Raw genomic sequence first — 20,961 nt, forward strand, 5'->3', positions numbered from 1 at the left:
CCATTGAGGTGAACCGGGTTCGTATCCCAGCGATGGCATGGCTGGTCAATACGAATCCGCATCCGGTTTGGACCGACCACAGGGAAAAACTGGAAATCTTGCGCCGCGATGACTCAGGGGCTAGAGCGCTCGCCTTCCATTGAGGTGAACCGGGTTCGTATCCCAGCGATGGCATGGCTGGTCAATACGAATCCGCATCCGGTTTGGACCGACCACAGGGAAAAACTGGAAATCTTGCGCCGCGATGACTCAGGGGCTAGAGCGCTCGCCTTCCATTGAGGTGAACCGGGTTCGTATCCCAGCGATGGCATGGCTGGTCAATACGAATCCGCGTCCGGCTTGGACCGACCACAGGGAATTACTGGAAATCTTGCGCCGCGATGGCTCAGGGGCTAGAGCGCTCGCCTTCCATTGAGGTGGACCGGGTTCGTATCCCAGCGATGGCATGGCTGGTCAATACGAATCCGCGTCCGGCTTGGACCGACCACAGGGAATTACTGGAAATCTTGCGCCGCGATGGCTCAGGGGCTAGAGCGCTCGCCTTCCATTGAGGTGGACCGGGTTCGTATCCCAGCGATGGCATGGCTGGTCAATACGAATCCGCGTCCGGCTTGGACCGACCACAGGGAATTACTGGAAATCTTGCGCCGCGATGGCTCAGGGGCTAGAGCGCTCGCCTTCCATTGAGGTGGACCGGGTTCGTATCCCAGCGATGGCATGGCTGGTCAATACGAATCCGCGTCCGGCTTGGACCGACCACAGGGAATTACTGGAAATCTTGTGCCGCGATGGCTCAGGGGCTAGAGCGCTCGCCTTCCATTGAGGTGGACCGGGTTCGTATCCCAGCGATGGCATGGCTGGTCAATACGAATCCGCATCCGGCTTGGACCGACCACAGGGAATTACTGGAAATCCTGCCCCGCGATGGCTCAGGGGCTAGAGCGCTCGCCTTCCATTGAGGTGAACCGGGTTCGTATCCCAGCGATGGCGTGGCTGGTCAATACGAATCCGCATCCGGCTTGGACCGACCACAGGGAATTACTGGAAATCTTGCGCCGCGATGGCTCAGGGGCTAGAGCGCTCGCTTTCCATTGAGGTGGACCGGGTTCGTATCCCAGCGATGGCATGGCTGGTCAATACGAATCCGCATCCGGCTTGGACCGAGCAAGTTAATTACTATAAATCTAAATCTAATCAAATAAGGAATCTAATCAAAATACTACTATGGAAGTAGGATTTGCATTTAGATTCTTTTAACGGGTATTTATATCTTGCAGTATTTTTTACGCTGCCAAATTTATTGATTAAAAAGAGAATGTAATTTATGGATTAATTTTAAGCATAATTAAGTGCGCCTTTAGTTGTAAAAATTTAAATTTACTAAGTTGTTTCAATTTTTGATGAATAAGAAATATGAGTTTTGAAATATTTATTCTTGAATCAAACTTCAATCGTTTATTTAAAGTGTTTTCGAATTGTTTTAGCTCTAAGTGTGTGCCAATTAATGCACAAAAATGAGTGAAAAGTTTATAAGCATGAAACTAATATTTTTGCTCTAGTTTTATATATATTAACGTATAGTTTTTACTTTGATGCAAACCTTTTTTATGATTTTAATGACAAAGAATATATTCATTATAAAAAGGAATCCACACTATGCAATGCATTACAAAAATGAAGCTTGTACAACACCGTTTAGGAGTTTTATAATAATCCCTTAAGCTTTATTAATCAGAAAACAGGGATTTATCAAGCAAATTATTTTTCTGATTATCTATTTGCGAACTAATCATGTACTGTTATTTATATTGGTCATATTTGCTGTTATTTTCAGAATTTCATTAGTAAATGATTGTAAGTAAATATTTAAGTTAACTTTAGCAATTAATGTTAATATATAGTTTGATTTTTTTTTAGAAATTTATTCTAAAAATGTTCTTTTTCTAAAACTTGCTCATTATCTTTCCATGAAAGAAATTTTTATGCCTTTTTAAAAAATTAAATTTTTAAGAAACAATTTTTTGAGATTTTTAATTCCAAAAACGTTTCTGTTCAATCACAGGCTTAAAAGCACTTCTTTATACTTCAAATATAAGAAAAAATAAATTTAGTTAATTTGGTTATTTTTTTATCACTAAAAATATTTTCTCTGAGATATTATTTTAAAGCTATTTTTTGTATGGAAATATTTTTGAAGGGAAAATAGTGCATGATTATTGTAATTTAATGATTATAATTAAAAATAGTCTTTGTAATTGTTATTATAAACAAAAATATTTCTTTTCTATAACCTCTTTTTTAAAAAATAAAATTATTTGAACGAACGTTTGATTTGAATCGGTTAATGGAACCCTTAAAAAAATTGAATCAAATTAACGATTTGTGAAGCTTTTTTATTGATATTTACATAATATTTAACTATGATCAACAGTGTGATAAAATGATATTAAGAGGACGTTTTTCGAAAGTTGAAACTGTTATTTGAAATATTTACTTTGAAATTACTAAAATTCTTTTTAAAACAGGGCGAAGCGGTACCTCTCGTTTTACTAATTGTTCCAATTACTAAAAACGAAATTATGAATTCAAAGTACTTTTAAACACAGAGTGATGGAAAGTCTTTCTTTCGTTTTGAAGTGAAAACTTTTTTCCATACGCAGGTAATTAATCAATAAGATTTCTGCGCCGACTTTCTTAACTTGTTACCTTGAAATACAATTTCAAAATTTAAACTTTTATTCAAGTTCTATTTTGAAACTTTTGTTTGACTAAAACCTAATCTGTTTTTTTTTCTTCTTCCTGTGGCGTTGTTCACGCTCATGCTTAAGCGATTGTACTTAAGTGATGGCAAAGCTTTTTCACGATATCCTCTTGCATGAATTCCAGAAGGTCTCAGAGTAAATAAATATATAATAAAATACTCCTTACTGTTCAATTATCTATATAGTACTATATAGTAACTATATAACTTTGTAACTTTTCATAAGAAACACCAATTGACAAAAAATGTCCAGAAATGTTTTTTTTTTAAATGTTTATGAGAAATTTTTATAATGTTTGACAAAAACCTAAAATTTGTAAAAATTTCTTAATTAAAGTCATTTTCTGTCATAAAAGTTAAAATATAACAGAAATCAATATTTAAAACTGAAAATGAGTTGATTAAAAATCACATTAATTCCTCTTATGCTTTGGCATAGGTAAAAATACAAACTTATTTTTTTTCCGATTTAGCTAAGTTACGGTATTGTGCTTGCCGCGACCTCTAATTATAATAATAATCATATTAATAATATTTACAATTCAACTTTTATGAACGTTTTTATTAGTTTTGAGCTTTTTATTTTTTTGTCTGTTTTTTTTCTTAACTCGTACTAGACATTGGCAGAAAATGTTTCTTCTTTGTGTATTTATCAGCCTCCCTGATTAAAATAAAATTGTTTTTGTAACTAATGTTGTGAATTATTATCAAAAATTTAATTTTATAAATTTTTCTAAAACAAAATAAAGTCTTGAAAGCTAATATTTATTAATAATTATTATAGATAGTTTATTTTTGAAGTAGTTTTCTTCCATAACTGATGTTTATCAATTTCAGAAAAGATGCAATAGACATGTTGATTTACAACATTTACATATCTATCTTATTTTTAAGGAGTGCATTAAATAGCTAGTTGCATTTACCTGTGCCATTGACGGAGATTTTTTTTAGAAAAAAAAATTCGCCATTAATGTGAAAGTAATGAACCTTTAAAATAATGATTCATCTACTCCTGGGATAATTTTATACCTGACCTGTATACCACGTGACTCAGGATAAGGAATCTAATCAAAACCTTACTATGGAACCAGGATTCGGTTCTATTAGTTGATTATATTGATATTTGGAACATTTTTTGTCAATACCAAATTTTAAATTATAAAAGAATATAATTTTGATCCATTTAATTCAAATATACTAAAATTTATTATCAAATTTTACATTTAAAAGTTTTTCATTTCAATTTGTGATGAACAGGAAGCATTAATAGTTTCTCAAATGATCTTTAAATTGTTTCAGTCTCCGTGGGTAAAAATACAAGAATTGGGTGAAACGTTTATATCCTAAATCTAAGCTTTTTATTTTAACTTTATTTATAAAGTATTATGTCTTCTGTATTATTGAGGCACACTTTTTTATGATTTTAGTGAGGAAAAATGAATATTTAATCAAAATTTTTTTAAAAAAGATGCTCGCTAAGCAAAAAAGTACTTAAAATATTAAATTTTCCCAAAACTATTATATCGTTTTGAAATTTTTAAGGCTCCTTACTCATTCATGAGATTTCTGAAATAAAATATTTTTTAATGAAAGAACTAATCATGTACTGTTATTTTTAAAATTTTATTACTAAATAATTGTTGTTGAATGTTTAATTTATCTGCAGTAATTAATGATAATTATTCATAGTTTGATTTCTTTTTCACATTTTTGCAAAACTCATTCATTACTTTTTCAAAACTTGTGAATAAGAGTAACTACCATACAAAATATATTTTTACGTTTTTTATTTTTAGTTCAAACTTTAAAACTCAGTTTCTCAGACATTTATTTCGAAAATGTTTTAGTTAAATACATTTACTTAAAATTATTAGATTAAAATATTAAAATAAACATTACTGACTATGTACGGAAGGTATTCACTTCAAAGTGTAAAAAATCAACGGAAAAAAGCAGTTTGTTCTCAGTTTGGCAATGGGTATCTATATCATATTTTGGGTTGTAATTAATGGGTTAACTTAGACTTTTTAACTACTTTTATACATGTGACTTTTTAAATTGAAGAGTCACATTTCTTAAAGAGAATTAGTATTCTAAATATAACGTTTTTCTTGTTTAAACGTGCTTCCTCTCTTTGATCTTATATTTTACCAATGATTAAAACTGAATTTTTGACTAATTAAAAAGTTCGCGCTTGTTCCTATTATAAATTTTTTTTAACTATTTCCAAGTTAGAAAAACTGGCAGAAAGAAACAAGTACCCTGAATTTTTAATGTTAATGAGCTCAATGCTTGCTTTTAATTATTAAACCAATAATTATAACAGCAATTGATGGTCTCTGCTAAACATAGGCATTATTACAGCTTAATAAAAATATCTCAAGTATAATTATATTTTTAATTTAAATCTGTGTCCTCCCTATGGTTTAGCATTTGACCAGTATATAAACTACAGTGGTGAACGGTAATTTTTTTTCCTTAAACTACTGCAAATTTGTTAGAGTTTTATGTCGTTGGTTGGTTAATCATATAGTCAAAAAGAAACCAATATTTCATAAATGTATCATTTTTAAAACTTATTGTGTAAAATCCTTTTTATTCTCTTAATAGTGTACTAATCAATATTTTTAGAGCTTGAATGCAATGAAAATTTATTGCAATTAAAAGCACTTCTATTTAAACAAGGAACTGTCAATTCTTTCTTAACTTGTGAATTAATAATTAATCATTTTTTCAAAGGAGTTAAAAATGTTTTACAAATGTCAGGTTTTTTTACAAAAAATTTAGAAACGCTTTAGTTTGTTGATAACCAATAATTAAAATTTAACTAGTTAACGCTCAATTTAAGCTTATTGGGCGTTCCTAAACCATCAAATTTTAGTATTTTTAAGCTGCTAGTAAATCTATCTACACACATCTCTGAAACGAAACCAATATGTTTTGGTATTTTATATACTTTACTGTGTTCATGAAACCATTTAACTAAGTATAATAAAAGACTGCTAGAAGAATATTTACCATTATCAACTGATTGATGAGCTTAACAACATAGATTTCTCTAAACGGATCAAACATAAGTACAAACGACTTATCTCTATTTTTTTCTATTTTCTTTATTTCAAATAATTTTAATACACTTAATAATATATTAAATTTGTAAAATCTCTTTTCTTTGTGATTGACGCTTTACCTGCAAACTGTCATTTCAACATTATATAAAACGACAAATTTTGCATTTAAACTTTTCTTAAGAAAGTCTTTTTGCTGTATTTTTACCCAAATTTTTTGAAATTCACGAAAATAATCCACACGTATGGTTTTTCAGTTTCTTTCCTCCCTTTATATTTTTTTTATTGTTAGTGTAAGAAATCTGAAAATTAAAAATGTTATTTCAAAATGAAGCATTATTAATTGGTAAATGCATAAAGCATTTTAAATAATATTACTCTCAGCGTTGTTGCAAATATCTGTGAGAAGTTCCTTCTAGTAAACGTATTTTGCTTTTTTTGGAGCGATAAAGAAAAGGCAAAATCCATAGAACTGCCAATGAGGTGTTATTTTCTGAATTTGTGACTGTTAAACTTAATAAAACTGATTTAGTGATAAATCTATACAAATTCTCGATACTCTTCCGATATAGGAAATTGTGTTAAAGTACTAGGGTCTTTTTTAAAATAATAAAAATGCAAAATCCAAGAAATTGCCAATACGTTTTCATGAGTTTTGAACCCTTTAGAGTAATAAGGAAAAAAATGTTTCAAAAGAATTTTCGGATTCTTTTTCTTGTTTAAAATTTACAAAAGTACCAGAGATTTGTGTTCCTCAAATTTAATAAGTTTATATTAAGTGGGCGTACGCAATCTGGCTGGATAGAATGATTTCACTTCTCTGAATAACTTTTTGAAGTTGCAAATTCATTGATTTGTTTGAGAACTTAAGAGATTTAATGAAATGAAATTTGCCAAATTAAATTTGAAAAGGAAAAGACTAATAAGAGGTGAAATTTTTGAGAAAGTAAATGCTAGAAAAATAACTTATTTGTACCATTAATTTATAATTTTGTTAAAACAATGTAGTTTTATTAAATATGATTGGGCAATTTCAAATTATCTACTCTAGTATGAAGTCTAATTTGGTGCGTTTTATAATATCCTACCTAAAATATATATAAATATAAAATATATATATATATAAAAATTTTAAATTTAAATGCATACATAAATAAAATCAATGATTATGTTTTTTTTAAAGAATCAATAGTATAACCTATTGATCAACAAATATAGCTCATAAGACCTGTGCAATTCATCTTTTTAGAAAACTACTTTAAATGTCTCAACTAGTAATAATGATTGTATAAACTATTTCTTAACTTTTAAGAAAGAAAATTAATGGTGTTAATTAACGGTGTTACGTTGTAGCATGTGCTCAGCCATACTTACATAATTAATACTATATTTCCTACTACTGATTAATTAAATGTTGTTTATTAGTATTTCTTTTATCGTTGTTGTTGAATGTTGGGTTTAATAGCACAAGTGCTGCAGACACTCTTACAGCCAAAACATCGCTGCGTGCTCAATGCAATGAAATCATACAGTGATATAAAACAAGTTTGAGAAAATAAGAGGTACAAAATAATTTATTTCTCACGCTCATTTTAAGAGCAAAATATAAATTTGAATGGATTATTCATTTCAATGCGTAATTTATTTTATTTTTTTCTACATAAAAGTTAATTCTTTCAAATCAAGTATTCTTTGTCCTACGTTCACTACTTTTTTTTAATTTATAGCTACTGTCTTGGTCTAATATTTTAATGTAATTTGCAAAGTAATAGCTTATAAATAACATAAAACTGAAAGGTTTCTTTTGCGCTAATATTTTTTTAAAAGAAAGAATTTCTTTGGAATTTTAGAAGGAGAATAATGTCATTCCTTAGACAGTACTTAATGACAAGTGTTCTATTTAGAAATTATAAACAAGAACGCGGATTATACTTTTTTGTAAAAAAAAAATTAATAATTTTATTAATATGAAACGCATGTAAAATAAATATATTTTCGATATTAATTTTTAAAATATTCACCAACTATTGACATATTTGTCATGTGATATTGAAAATATTTGCCATGCGAAACATTTCCATTAGATAATTGCACTTATCCTCAAAACACTTATTCAGATTAAGTGTTTATATACTTACTATTTCTTTCAAATATTTTTTCTAAAATATTATTTAAAACTCATTAGTTTTTTTTAGAAAAAGAATATAACTTAACAAATTAAGAGTTTTATAAAATTTCTGAAACAAACTCAAATTAGTGATGACAATATCTTGTAAAAAATTCAAAATTATTGGAAAAAATTGCACAATTTTTTTTGTTTTAAATTCACATTGTCCAGTCCCCTTAATCAATTTTTTTAGGAGTGTTATTCACTTATGAATTTGATTGCTGCCTCCCACAATAGGTGAGAAAACTTCTCACATCAATTCACTGCAAAAGGGTAGAAAGTGAGAAACTGGGAATATACAGATCATTAACGGCATCGTTCATCAGGACGGAAAATATTTTAAAAGTCCCAGAAACTAAATATTATGAGTCTTTTTATGCGTTTTTATTTTTCATTATTAAAAGGAGAAAAAAATATCTCCTGACACGCTTTATATTGGTGCACCTTATTAGTAAAAAAAAAGTTTCAGATTCATCTTTTTTAAAGATTAATAGTTTTCAAAACAAATATATTCCGAATATCTTGATTAATGGAAAAGAGTTTTAGACCGGTAATATTTATATCTCTGGTGCAAAACAAATTTGCAGTTGTTTTTTAAAAGGTAAAATTTCTTAATGAAGAAAACTGCCATTTTTTAATTCAAATTTTCTTAAACTCCTTATTATTTTTTATTTTATTTATTTATTCAAACAATCCGTTCTCAGAAAGGTTGTCTTAAAACACAAGATCGTCAAGTAAACAAAGCAACGATAACTTATCAACAGATTTTAGTTACCGTTTCTATATTTTAAAAATAAAAATAGCAATAAAACAAAATTAAAAAATAAATTAAAATTGTTCTTCTTTTCTCAAAAGGAGAAAACTTTACTATAATTTTTTATTCTACTCTTATTGCTAAAAATAAGCATACAAGTTGAAAGCTTCGAATGGTTGCTCATCTATTTTTGTAAAGTAGATATTTTCTGATTTATAGTGATTTGAAGCAATAATATAATTGATATTTACGTTTGTCAAATTATTACTGTTTTTATGAAAGTGGCCTTAAAAATATTTAAAAAATCAAATGATAACGGCAAATAAAATTTTATTGTGCACAAGTAGGATTCTTATTATTTAATTAATTATAATTAAAATATTATTTTGATATAATATTGTAAAATATTTTGATATTCATCTTCAAAGTCATAAAAAAATCATATTGAACATTATTATCAATTTGAAAGAATTTCAAAATCATTGATTTAAATGACATCATGTAAAATAACTAGAATGATTAAAATGTACTATTTAGTTACCCGCTTAAATGGAACATTATTTACAAATTTTTACTAATTTTATCGTAGAGGCCCATCCTCATTAATGATGAATCCCATGATTAGTAGGAAAATAATGCAGCTAAAAATTCGCAATTGATCCGGCTAATTGAACTAATTAATTCTAATAATAGGTTATTAATTGAACTATGAAAACTTAATCTAATGTTTGTAGCGTGACGTTCCTTTAAATACATTTTACTAAAAAGAGTTAAATATTTCATAAGTATAAATTGCAGTTGTATTTGGTGTGATAACTTTAAATAGCATTTTTTTAAAGTTAAGATAAAGTCTTATAATTTTTTTAAAAAGAGTTTAAGGGTTAAAAAATCAAAAGGTTTTGATAAACAGTATTGGTTTTGAAAAAAATAATTAATACATGTTATAAACAGCTCTTCTACATTTATTGAAAATTATTTTGAGATCCTTCAACAGTATTAAATACTACTTGCTTAACAAAATCAGTTACCACTATCCGTTGAATGGGGAGGATTTCGGCAAGTACACTAAAATCATCGCAAATATTTCTGCACAATGGCCCACTAGAAACTAATAAATAACTAGCAGATTAGACCCAGAAAAAGAGGAGAATTGAACTTATGATGTCTCCTATTCTTTTGTTTTTATAACTTCAAGTTGCTTGATTTTTGGCTTACCTTAGTTTGAAATGAAGCAATTAATAAATGGCCCTGCAAGTAATTTAGCTTGGATAAACCTTCAGTATTTGACAGCTACGTAAGATACATTTTAATTTCATTCCTCGGTTCATGATTACATTGTAAATAAAACTAGATGTTAAGTCTCGAAACAAGCTTGACTGAAGTTTTTAGTAAACTTCTGTTTCAAATTATTCAAAATAAATTTGCAAATGAACGATTTGCAAATCGGCAACTACAGGAGGAAAAAATGTCTCAAAAGCTATATATATATATATATATATATATATATATATATATATATATATATATATATATATATATATATATATATATATATATATATATAATCTCTCTCAGAAACCGTGCAGCTTGGTCACGGGCACTGCAGATTTTTTTTTACTTCTAGGGAGAAATAGAAAAGTTGTCTTTGAAAAGATAGAAAGTTTCAACATTTAACTGTTGTTACCAAAGCTATCCATTTTCAACCAGGCTATTTTTTTAAAACGTTTTTAAACTAATTTTCAATCAAAAATATATAGCTGAATTGCCAGAAAAGCAAAAATAAATTGTTCGTTATGTACTAAATTAAAACTAAAGAAAAATATTTCAGATAATTTTGCATGTCTTGCAATTGTAGAAAACTTCAATTTTTATATGTTAGAAATGAAGAAAAAAAAAGAAAATTTTGGAAAAAGGGTAACTATTAAGTACTATGAGGGGGAGGGAGGATTACTACCTCTGTAGATGCAAAATTTTTTGATTCATCTAAAATTCGGATCTAATTTGCAGATATATAAACTAACTAAAACTTATTTTTTTATTTAGCTAAAAACTTTAAAACTAAAGAAAATTGAGAATAAATATAATAAATTCCTTTCATTATTTTCCAAAAATTTTGGATAGTCAAATTTGGTTTTTTCTCTGAGTTTTGTCTAATTTGGGTTGATCGCGTAAACTTCACCCATAACAATTGTCAAATAACTTTAAATGTACTAATTTTGTTAGTTCATACTTATATATTTTTTTATTTTTGATAAGGTCAAAAATAAAGTGTTCAATTTCCTATTAGATTACTAATGAAATATTTTAATAAATACAAAAATATGAAATCTTTTCTCATAGTTTTAGATAATGTTCGATTTTGAAATTCTTGGACAATTTTAGACATTCTTTATAGAAAATATCTCTGAAAGGTTGTTTATGAAAATAGATATAGTATTTTTATTAATTGTTCAGTCCATGGTTTGCATCCGTTAACACTCGTTCTCATTGTTGAGTGTGTTAATCTGAATATCGTAAACACCATTTTAATTTTTCTTCAGTTCAAACGAGTCAACTGTATGGAAATCAATATTGGATTTTTTCAACAATTATTGTTATTAAACATGACATTTTTGCTAGGATTGGTATTGGATATTTGCCTTCTCTTGCAAGATGATACAAAAAAGCATCGATAACGCAGCGTGAATGTTAAGATTGCTTACGTTACCTAAGAGAAAGAATTTCAAAGCTTCATATTATTCCAGATTTAATGTTCGATATGTAATCAATTGTTGCTTAAACCTATAATGTTGTTATTAAAAATTTTAAACTATTTCTTATGATGTTTTAGAATATAATGAAATTTCTAGATTGAAAAGAAAATATTGTTAGTAGGGAGCTAGATCTAGAAGAGTTAACCTTTTCTCACCAAATTGTTTCTTAACAAGCCAGTAAAATACAGCGAAACCGGGAAATTCCATAAATTTGAGGGGAAAATATTTTCGCCTTCAATATTCATAATCGCTTGGATAAAATTTCCTCGCTTATTTATCCCCTTCTCTATCATACTTATATGGTAGTTTCTGACTACTAAATATGTATCATACAAGGATAGGTTGTTTCTGACAATGAATTTATTTGAACCTGTTGACTGAGCTCAAATGGTGTGCACTATACATGCTTAATGCTTGCTTGGGGCGCTGGTCTGGACCCCTGAGCTCGTGTGATAATCAAATTAGTACAAGAAAATATTTTCTAGATTTGAGATGCAGTACTGAAATTGCGTCCAATTAGTATTTACAAATAATATCAGGTTAATTTTCACCAAAGAAGGAGGCTTCAAGATTGCTTAAAAATTGATTGAAAGGAATAACTAGACGTAATTTATTTATGTTTAATTTTAATACACAAGGTTAATATATTCTTAACACTTGTTTTAAATTAATGAAATGTAACACTATTAAATAAGCAAGACTGGGTGTATGCCAACGATCCATTTTCAAAAGAAAATTCCCTCTTTCATTTTCTTATCAGTGAAAAGGTTAGGAATAGCAATGAAAAGAGTGATTAGCATAAAAACAGTGGGTCAATGACAAAAAGAGAGAGAAAGAAAGAAAAATGTAACAACGGTGGACAATGAAAGTGACAGAATTCGAGATGGTGTGAGGGAGAATCAAAATAAGAATGTTCGATTGCTTGTTTCGAATGCTAGAAAAAATAAGAAGGGTTTCTAACACGAATATTAAGAATGCGCCCCTGAAAAACTCCATTTTTTCCCCATCATGAATGAAGTTATGGAGTTTCTTGGTCAACTCAATGAACTCAAAAAAAAAATATCTAGACCTTAAATACAATACAAATTCCCTTTTTTTGTTTTCTTTATCGGGCAATTAAATTTAAAATTCATGGTTACTGTTTGCAAAAGGAAGTAAACAGAAGTAACTCAAAAAGTAAATCAAATTTTGTATATTTGCAAAAGTAGCCTGGGCGTATCAGATGTGATGCTCCCAGTTGCATATGCCCCGGGTAACGTGTGGAATATTCATCATTGCCTCAGTCAATGGTGTGTCGGGGAGGCAAATGTATGAACGTACTTCTCCATGAGTGCATCATTGATCATTGAAGAACCCTGAAATTTATAGGGTGTCACACTCTACCACAGTTTCCTCGATGGTGCTTTCATAAAGTAGTGCTTTCATATGTATGATCTGTGATATTCCATTGATGAGAGGCTGCGATAGATATTCAAAGAGTATACATTAGGCCGCACTCAAAATTTTTTTCCTTCCTTTTCCTACGAAAATACTAAATTTAACTTACTTCTTGAATTACTTTCATATTAATGTATAATATCAAAATGGGAGGGGGGGGGGTATTTTTCAGATGTATATTTAAAATTTTTTCCCCGCATATTTACTTCCTTTTGCATATTTTTTTTTTCTTAAATCTCCCGATTTATTTTTTATGGTTATTTTTTTTTAAGCTTGCTACTCCAGTTTTAATAAATATTATTAATTTCGATTGTTTCTTTTTTAAATAATCATTTCTTTTTTCTCTTTAGCTTTATATCATAATTGCTTTTCACCTTTCTGTCCATAGATTTTATTTATTTCTAATAACTAGATTTTAATTACGCGTTGTATACCTATACCTTACTTTTTATTCATATTTTATGCATGTTATTTTACAGTTTATTATTTCTGCTTATTAATCCAGGGCTTGAAATTTTCTTGAAAATGCATAATCAATTAAATGTCCATTTTAAAATTTTATATTAAAAAATATTTTTTACTTATAATCTGATTGGAAATCTGATTGGAATCATCATATTTAGTCAGTATAATAGCGTTACAGTTAAAATTAGAGTTTCGTAATATATGTTTGATTACAAATGCGAATAATTGACAAATTCCACGAATTGCTTTTCCTGCATTTTGAACGACATGCAAAATCGACGTGGAATCTCACAAAGCAATTTTTATAGATTTAATGTTTTGTCTATAAATCCTCGTAACTTTGAACGGAACTCAGAAGGCAAAAAGCAACTACATAGAGCTATATAGTAACTATAATCAAAGAAGGAATATGTAAGAAATAATAAAGAAAAGTGTCCCGTTTGTATAATCCCGATGAGACTGTTATGATCTGTTTGTTTATTAGGGATATTTTTTAAAGCACACGCGAAACAGTAAACTCCAAAGCTGGAATCCGAACCTCAAAAGGTTAAGTTTTTTTTTATACTAGAAGGTGTGTTTGACTTAGCTAATTGTTCTTCAAACTAAATCAAAATTTCCCCCAGGGGGTTTGCTTAACCCTACAATGTGAATTTTTTTTTTTACTGTATTCTGAATTTTCACTTTTTTTAATACTCACATTTTGAATAGCTTTTGTTCATGTGTACTTATCTTGAAAAAAAAACATTCTCATTTAAGAGTGAAAAAAAATGTTTTTAAATCAGAAAATAAATAAAATGTTCTGTTTTTTTTCTTAATTTATCAGTTTCAAAATTTTAATACTTCTAATTTCAGAAAGTCTTAAAATTTATTTGCAAATTTTTAAAGAAATTTTTGAAGTTTAAAAGTCAAATTTTTTACCTTTTAAATATTAAAAAAAAAACTATGAAAATTGAAGATCAAATCAATAAGAGGAAAAAGAAAATTGAAGATCAAAAGAGAAGAACGGCTTATGTCCATTTTTTTACAAAAATTTCGATTGGATCGTCATGTTGTCCATATGAGGGTTACTAATTTTTGACAAATCATTAACATGAGAAATCTTCACGAGAGTTTTTACTCAGTGAAGATGGGCCGTGTTTGGAAAAAATGGTTCATATCCATGCATAAACGAGAAGAACTAAGAAAAGTATCGTGAATAAGACAAGACTTAGTGAGGAAAAAGCGATTCTTGTCCAACCAGATTTTATAATTTACTTTTCTCAACATCAAAAATTAACATTTTGTTTTATTTTTTTCTAAATTTTAATCCTGAAAAATTCACTAACCTTGACATTCCAGCTTTCATGTACATAAACAGTCCCTTCCATGGATCTTCAGTTGTTACTTCATCGGCTTAAATTGTAGTGTTAAGCAAATACGGGCTCCACGCACCCGGGTGCCCCAGTGACGTCCATCTTCATTTACATCAGTAATTATTGGCGTAAATCATGCTTAATAAATTTCTATAATATTTACTTTTAACGACTAGAATTTTAATTTTGATTCTTTTTAAGGAAATAATTGATAAATATGTAAATGTCAAAACAAATTTTAAGGCTCAATTATTGTTTATATTATGTTTTTTTAAATAGTTCGAAAGTGTTTTTGGAATAAATTCCATCATGTCTGATGTCTCTGCAATAAATTCGGATTTCTCCCATAAAAATGAAGATGGACGGTTTCTTATCGTTACACAGTATTTTCGTATTAACTAATTTTTCAACTCTATTCTCGGTGACTTTTTAGATATTAGTTAAGATTTTATTCAATTACAAAAAATGGCCCCCAAAAACTTAAAATTATTACTCCATTAAACAAATATGACTTGTTCAAAAAAAATTTAATATCTGGCTTTTAATAATAATGGAAATAGAAATATTCATTTTGTATAAGTGGAAAGTTGAATTAATTAGAAATGTTTTTCCATTATTCATTTTTACTTAATGTATTTGATTTGTATTGTTTAAAATATATTATTAAACATATTATTAAAAACATATTCAATTTGCATTGTTGAAAAATTTTTTTTGAAAAAGGAAAGTTTAAACTGATTTGAAAGAAAAATCCAGTAATATTTGTTTTTTCATGGGTGTAATATTCTAGAGTTTTCTATTCACTCTTATTATGTAGTTAGATTTTTGATATTTTTAATGTATGGAAAAACAAATGCCCTCAGAAGGAAATATTTTCCAAAAAGTTTCATTAATTATATGTGTTACTTTAATGAATTTTTATGGATATTGATTTTTAAATCAAACCAACCTACCTGGAAAAAATCCATTCAAAAAAATTGTACCTCAATTTCTTTCTGCTATTATAGTCGTTTGATTAAAGAGTAAAAATAGAATGTTTTCCTAACTTAAATTCCAATGCATTTGTTTTTCCAAATTGAAAGTTTCTGCTCTAAATTTAAAGAAGTTTTGCAGCTATTTTAAATCACAACATATAAAACTATTTGTTCGCAAAATTGTATTTTGCTTTAAAACCGAGCACAAAAAATGTGTGTGGCTAAAAGTTATGATCCTTACATTTATTTTACAAATTATGCATATCTCACAGTATTAATCATCTTACTTTTTTTTTAAAAGAGAAGAAGTTGTCTTTCTATTTCTATTTCGAAACAGATGCAATAAAAACAGCTTTCTTAAGTGCAGAAACATTCTTTCAATAAATTTTTGTATATGTATTTATGTTCCATGCTTTGAAAAACTGCAAAGTTTTCTACAAATCCTCACTGTGTTGTTGAAATTTTTAAGGTAATCAAAATAAATCCTTAAATGGAATAAAATTTCTTTAAAAACTTAAATGCAAGTTTGTTTTCATAAGACCTGGATTATCTATTTTGATTAATTTCTATATTGAAATACTCTTCACAGTATTCATTGTTTTCCTATTTGAAACAATTTTCCTTATAAGTTTTTTAATACATGAGTATGGAAAGTTTTCATTTTGTGAATATTAATTATGATGGTTGAATAAGTATTCAATTATCACAGTTGATGGTTTCAGAATTGCTTGATTCAGATCATTATTTAAAAATACCTTTCTGAAAATAATGATTTGTTCAAGAGATTTGCTTTACATTACAATATGAAAAAGGAATGCTTGTGTAGACGGAAAAAAAATACTTGCAGTGGACTCGCTGTCATTCTAAATAGTTTGAGTTTTTTGGTAATAAAAATCATGGCTTTTATCTCCCACGAGATGGTTTTAAATTGAATATCTTAAAAAGGAAGCCAAAATGTCTTATCTGTTATTTTCGAATTTCGATTTTGCACACACAGAATATTATGCGCCTAAAATGTATCTTAGAAGAACATTAAATTTACTTTCTTTTATTTAATGTTTTAACTAAATTAACCATCAAAATCTTCTCAATTAAAAAATATTTAAAAGCTGCTGCTTCCTTTGATTAAAAAGTTATAACTAAGAAATTTATTCATTAAAAGCTGATTGTTACATTTGTGTATTTACATTGTTACAATGAATTATTAGGAAAAAACGATTCTATTTTATTTCATGTATTGCGCGCGTTTTACCAGTTTAAGACGTTTCAATAGGAAAATTTTAGTAATTGATTCAATCGAATATTTGTTTCTTTCCTGGATTTAAAAGAGTAAAACTATTATTTAATTTTGAATCTTTTTTGTAATTGTGACTTTTGCGCATTTACAATATCGTGTCATGTAAATACATAAATTTTTGTTTCATTATGTGTTTATGATTAGAGGATGATATTTTTGTCTAAATTGTTTTAAAACGTGAGTTTTAAATAAAAAGTTTCATAATCAACCACATGCAGCACAAACAAGCAAAAATTTTCGAAAAGAGTGAAACAAGTTTGTTAAATGTAGTAGTTTGTTTATATGAATGAATTCTTTTTGTTAGTAAATATTTAAATTTAAAAAAAAATCTTGGCGATATTTTCCAGTTCTAAACACAAGTTTTTAAGATGTCATTTTATAATTGAGAAACTTATAGTGTTCAACGAAACGCTACTTTTACACATTTTCAGCATTTACGAACTTAAATGCGTGTATGAAAGTTGTTGAGGAGGCTCATTAGCACCTATTTTCCAATTTTATTTTCATTTTAATTAGACTGGAATAAAACATCCTAAAATCTTTCTAAGATTTAAGAAATGTAAAAATTTTGGCTTCGGAAAATTAAAAAATAAATCTTTGATACAATTAAGAAGTAAACTAGCTCTATATTTTGAAACTTTCTATTTATTTCTTCTATTTAAAGAAGCGCCAACTATTGCAATTTATCCATAACTGAAGTTTCTTTTAGTCTAAATAACGATATTACAGCTTGGTATTATTTGCGATAATATTTTCCGAATAATCTGCTGAAAACAATTATCTTTTTTTTCTCCGTTTACAGCAAATATTCGAAAAAAGTATCAATTAAGTATTAAATATACATAATATCATTAATAGTAGGTATATACCTATATTGAATTAAGTAGTTAATTTGAAATTTACTTATGTTATACATATTATTTCATATGTTATATATGTTTAGGTTATATATATTATTGTATATTGCATATATTATTGTATATTACTGATATCTAGTTTAGAAAGTTGGCACTTCTTTATTTATTTTTAGTTTTAATTCCTTGATTTTAAAAACCTTAAATTTTTGTTCCAATTTATAAAAAAAAGTAATTTCGGATTTGTGGTTTTAATGATACTATTGCACTTGTTCTCTAAAGAGCTTTTAAAGTGCTCTTCTGAGACCAAAGTTATGCAAATTAAGAACTTATAATTGTGTAAATCTATTACAATTGAGTTATTATTATATGCCTTCAGTATTTATAATTTATATTAGTCCTCTCAAATATGTTTTGTAATATGTGTTTTCCGAAATAGAAAGCTTCTAGAAAAAGTGATTGTTAGCTTAACATTCAAATCAGGAGTTTAAAATTACCCATAGACAAATAAAATCGGATTAGACTGTTACCCCAATCGTAAAAACCACCCTTCCTCTTAAAACAAACTTACCCTGAAAAATTATCTTTCCCCCTTTATCACATTAAATTAATCAAACCAGGCTCCGGGAATAATTATTTTTTTAGAAAGATTCAATGGTTTTCAAGTTTAGCGAAAATATTTTTTTAGAAGACATATTTTTTTGGTTGGTTTCGTTTAAATAATTTTATGTGGGTTAAACAAATGGAAAAGCTAATCTGAAAAAAAAATAAGCAAATAAATAAATTAAAAAAAAAAAATTGACAGTTATTTTTCAATGTTCAACGATTTTATTAATTTTTTTTCTCTGCAACTAGTCAACTTATATATTTTTAAGTTGAGTTATAAATGTTAAACTTTATGAGTAACAAATTTACTTAATCGGTAAGTTTCGTCTATATTAAAATTGTAAGATTTTCTTTAAGAAAAATGAAGGAAAATAAAATTAAATAAAAGGAAGTAAATTTAAAATGAGTAAAATTAAAATTAGTAAAATTAAAAAGATTAAAATTAAATTGAGTAAAATTAAAATAAGTAAAATTAAATTGAGTAAAATTAAAATAAGTAAAATTAAATTGAGTAAAATTAAAATAAGTAAAATTAAAATTAAAACAAGGAAAAAGTAAAATTTACTCATGCGGAGCAAAATATAATGTAGGTAATTGAAAAGAATTTGTAACTGTGAAGAGTTTGGACAAAGTATAATTATTCTTTCAAATAAATATTTCATAAATTTAATTTCAATCTAATTGTTTTCAATCGAATTTTGAATTTAATAAAGAAATATTTTATTATGAAATCCCTATTTTTTTATAAAGTTTCGGTTTAAATAGCTAAATACAAAACCAAAATTTGATTATTGAACGTTTGTTTAAATTCCTTTTACATTTTTTATTAAATTTTTAATTTCAAAGACCCCAAACTAGTAAAGCAACTAAGTAAAGCAAGCTATAATATAAACTTGGAGAGTTTTGGTTATATCTTGAATTTTTATCTAAATTAAGACAAAATATTGAACAAAAAATTACAAGTTTTCAAAATAATTTCGTGCAAATTTTCATAATTTTTTCAATAAGGAGATTATTAAAAATGCAGCTTTTAAGTCTTAAAATTGTCTTTAAAGAAAATATTGATAAAATTATTTTGTATTCAACTTTATTGAAGTGAATATAAAAATAAATTTTAAAAATAACTTTAAAGCACTAATCTTTCTTTTTTAAAAAACGTGTTATTAAATACTCGTTGCATTATACAATCATAAATAAGTTTGTGAAAAATCAAAAAAAACTTCATTTTGATTTGTCTAGTGATTATCTCAGACAAAACATCTTGACACAGTAACTTTTGTTAAAAAATATTGATTTTTTTTCCATCTTACTTTCGCGTTGAGTTCTACTAGCAATAATTTACCTTGCTTTAGCATTAGAGAAAATATTAATCGCCTATGAAATTTTTTAATGGAAATTATCAGAAAACAGAGTGTCAAAAAAATTAAAAGAAACACGTATGAAAAGTTAAAAAAATTTTTTTGTAATATTTTTAAAGAAATCACGAATGAATTTTCTGCCCATTTTATTTGGCACTCCCTAGCGATTGCTTAGTCCGCCCCTACCCAAACTCAGTTAGGTTTGTTGAAGAAACTTCCTGGTCGCCAATTGGCAATCATAGATGAGCAGTCTACCTATATTATTAGTCTATGAAAGAACTCTTCTGTATGTGTAGCTAACTTTATTTATTCTGTTTTGTGCTTTACATAAAACAGACAGTAATATTTTAAGTAAATGTGGATAATGGAATGTTTTTAATGCCTTCTGAGTTCATGTTTCAAACAAATATGTATATAATGCAGTAAATATGTAAATAAGTTGATTGATCTAATGGTCAAAAAATTGATTATCAAACATCTTATCACATACGTCTAGCAAAAACGAATCAAAGAATTGCGATTTGTCTATAAAATTTGTATATATTATTTTACAAATTAGTGATATTAACGTGTTGTGTTATCAACCGCAAACGGTTGCGCTTAGTGAAAGAAAATACGCAAAAAGAATTTTATAATCGCCAAATTTAAGAGAAAATAATTGTTGTCGATTGACTATCAAATTTACTACATCGATAGTCATATGTCTACTTTTTACTCTTTAAAAATTGTTGTGCATTGTCTACTTTTTAAGTATTTCATTTATGATTTTAATATTAAATTTTTTTTACAGGAGAAACTAATGAATATTATAGATTTTTTTAGCTTATCGAAGTCGCTGTTTAGTGTTCTCTGATCTTATTCGTATGGATGATGATTCGTATGGATTCGTATGCATAGATGAAGAGAGCAGAAATATTCGAAAAATTATCCAAACTAGTCTTTTTGTATGTTAGGTAAGTTTAACAATTGTATAGTGATGAATTCATAAGAATTTAAGACCCATTTACATAAAAACTAAATTAAATAAAAGGATATTTTATTTACTATTGAGTGAAATCCACTAGAATTCAGAAAAATGTAGTATTTTTAAAATGGTACAATTAGTCAAAATGGAA

The 20,961-nt window shown here is 27.5% G+C and overlaps 1 protein-coding gene across 3 annotated transcripts in view; it reads left to right on the forward strand.

Moving 5' to 3' along the window:
• The first annotated feature begins 10,343 nt into the window (after positions 1-10,343).
• The window catches only part of LOC122271685 (uncharacterized), a 48,822-nt gene continuing 38,204 nt past the window's right edge, over positions 10,344-20,961 (forward strand). For 2 of the 3 annotated variants that reach the window (XM_087165036.1, XM_087165040.1), the window contains exon 1: positions 10,344-20,799. The gene's annotated coding sequence lies outside the window, so the exon portion shown is untranslated. The remainder of the gene's footprint in view (positions 20,800-20,961) is intronic. The other variant, XM_087165035.1, reaches the window with a different exon arrangement.

The sequence above is a fragment of the Parasteatoda tepidariorum genome, chromosome 5 (genome assembly GCF_982258835.1).
Source record: "Parasteatoda tepidariorum strain Cologne lab strain chromosome 5, Ptep-v5.0, whole genome shotgun sequence".
Lineage (NCBI taxonomy): Eukaryota > Metazoa > Arthropoda > Arachnida > Araneae > Theridiidae > Parasteatoda > Parasteatoda tepidariorum.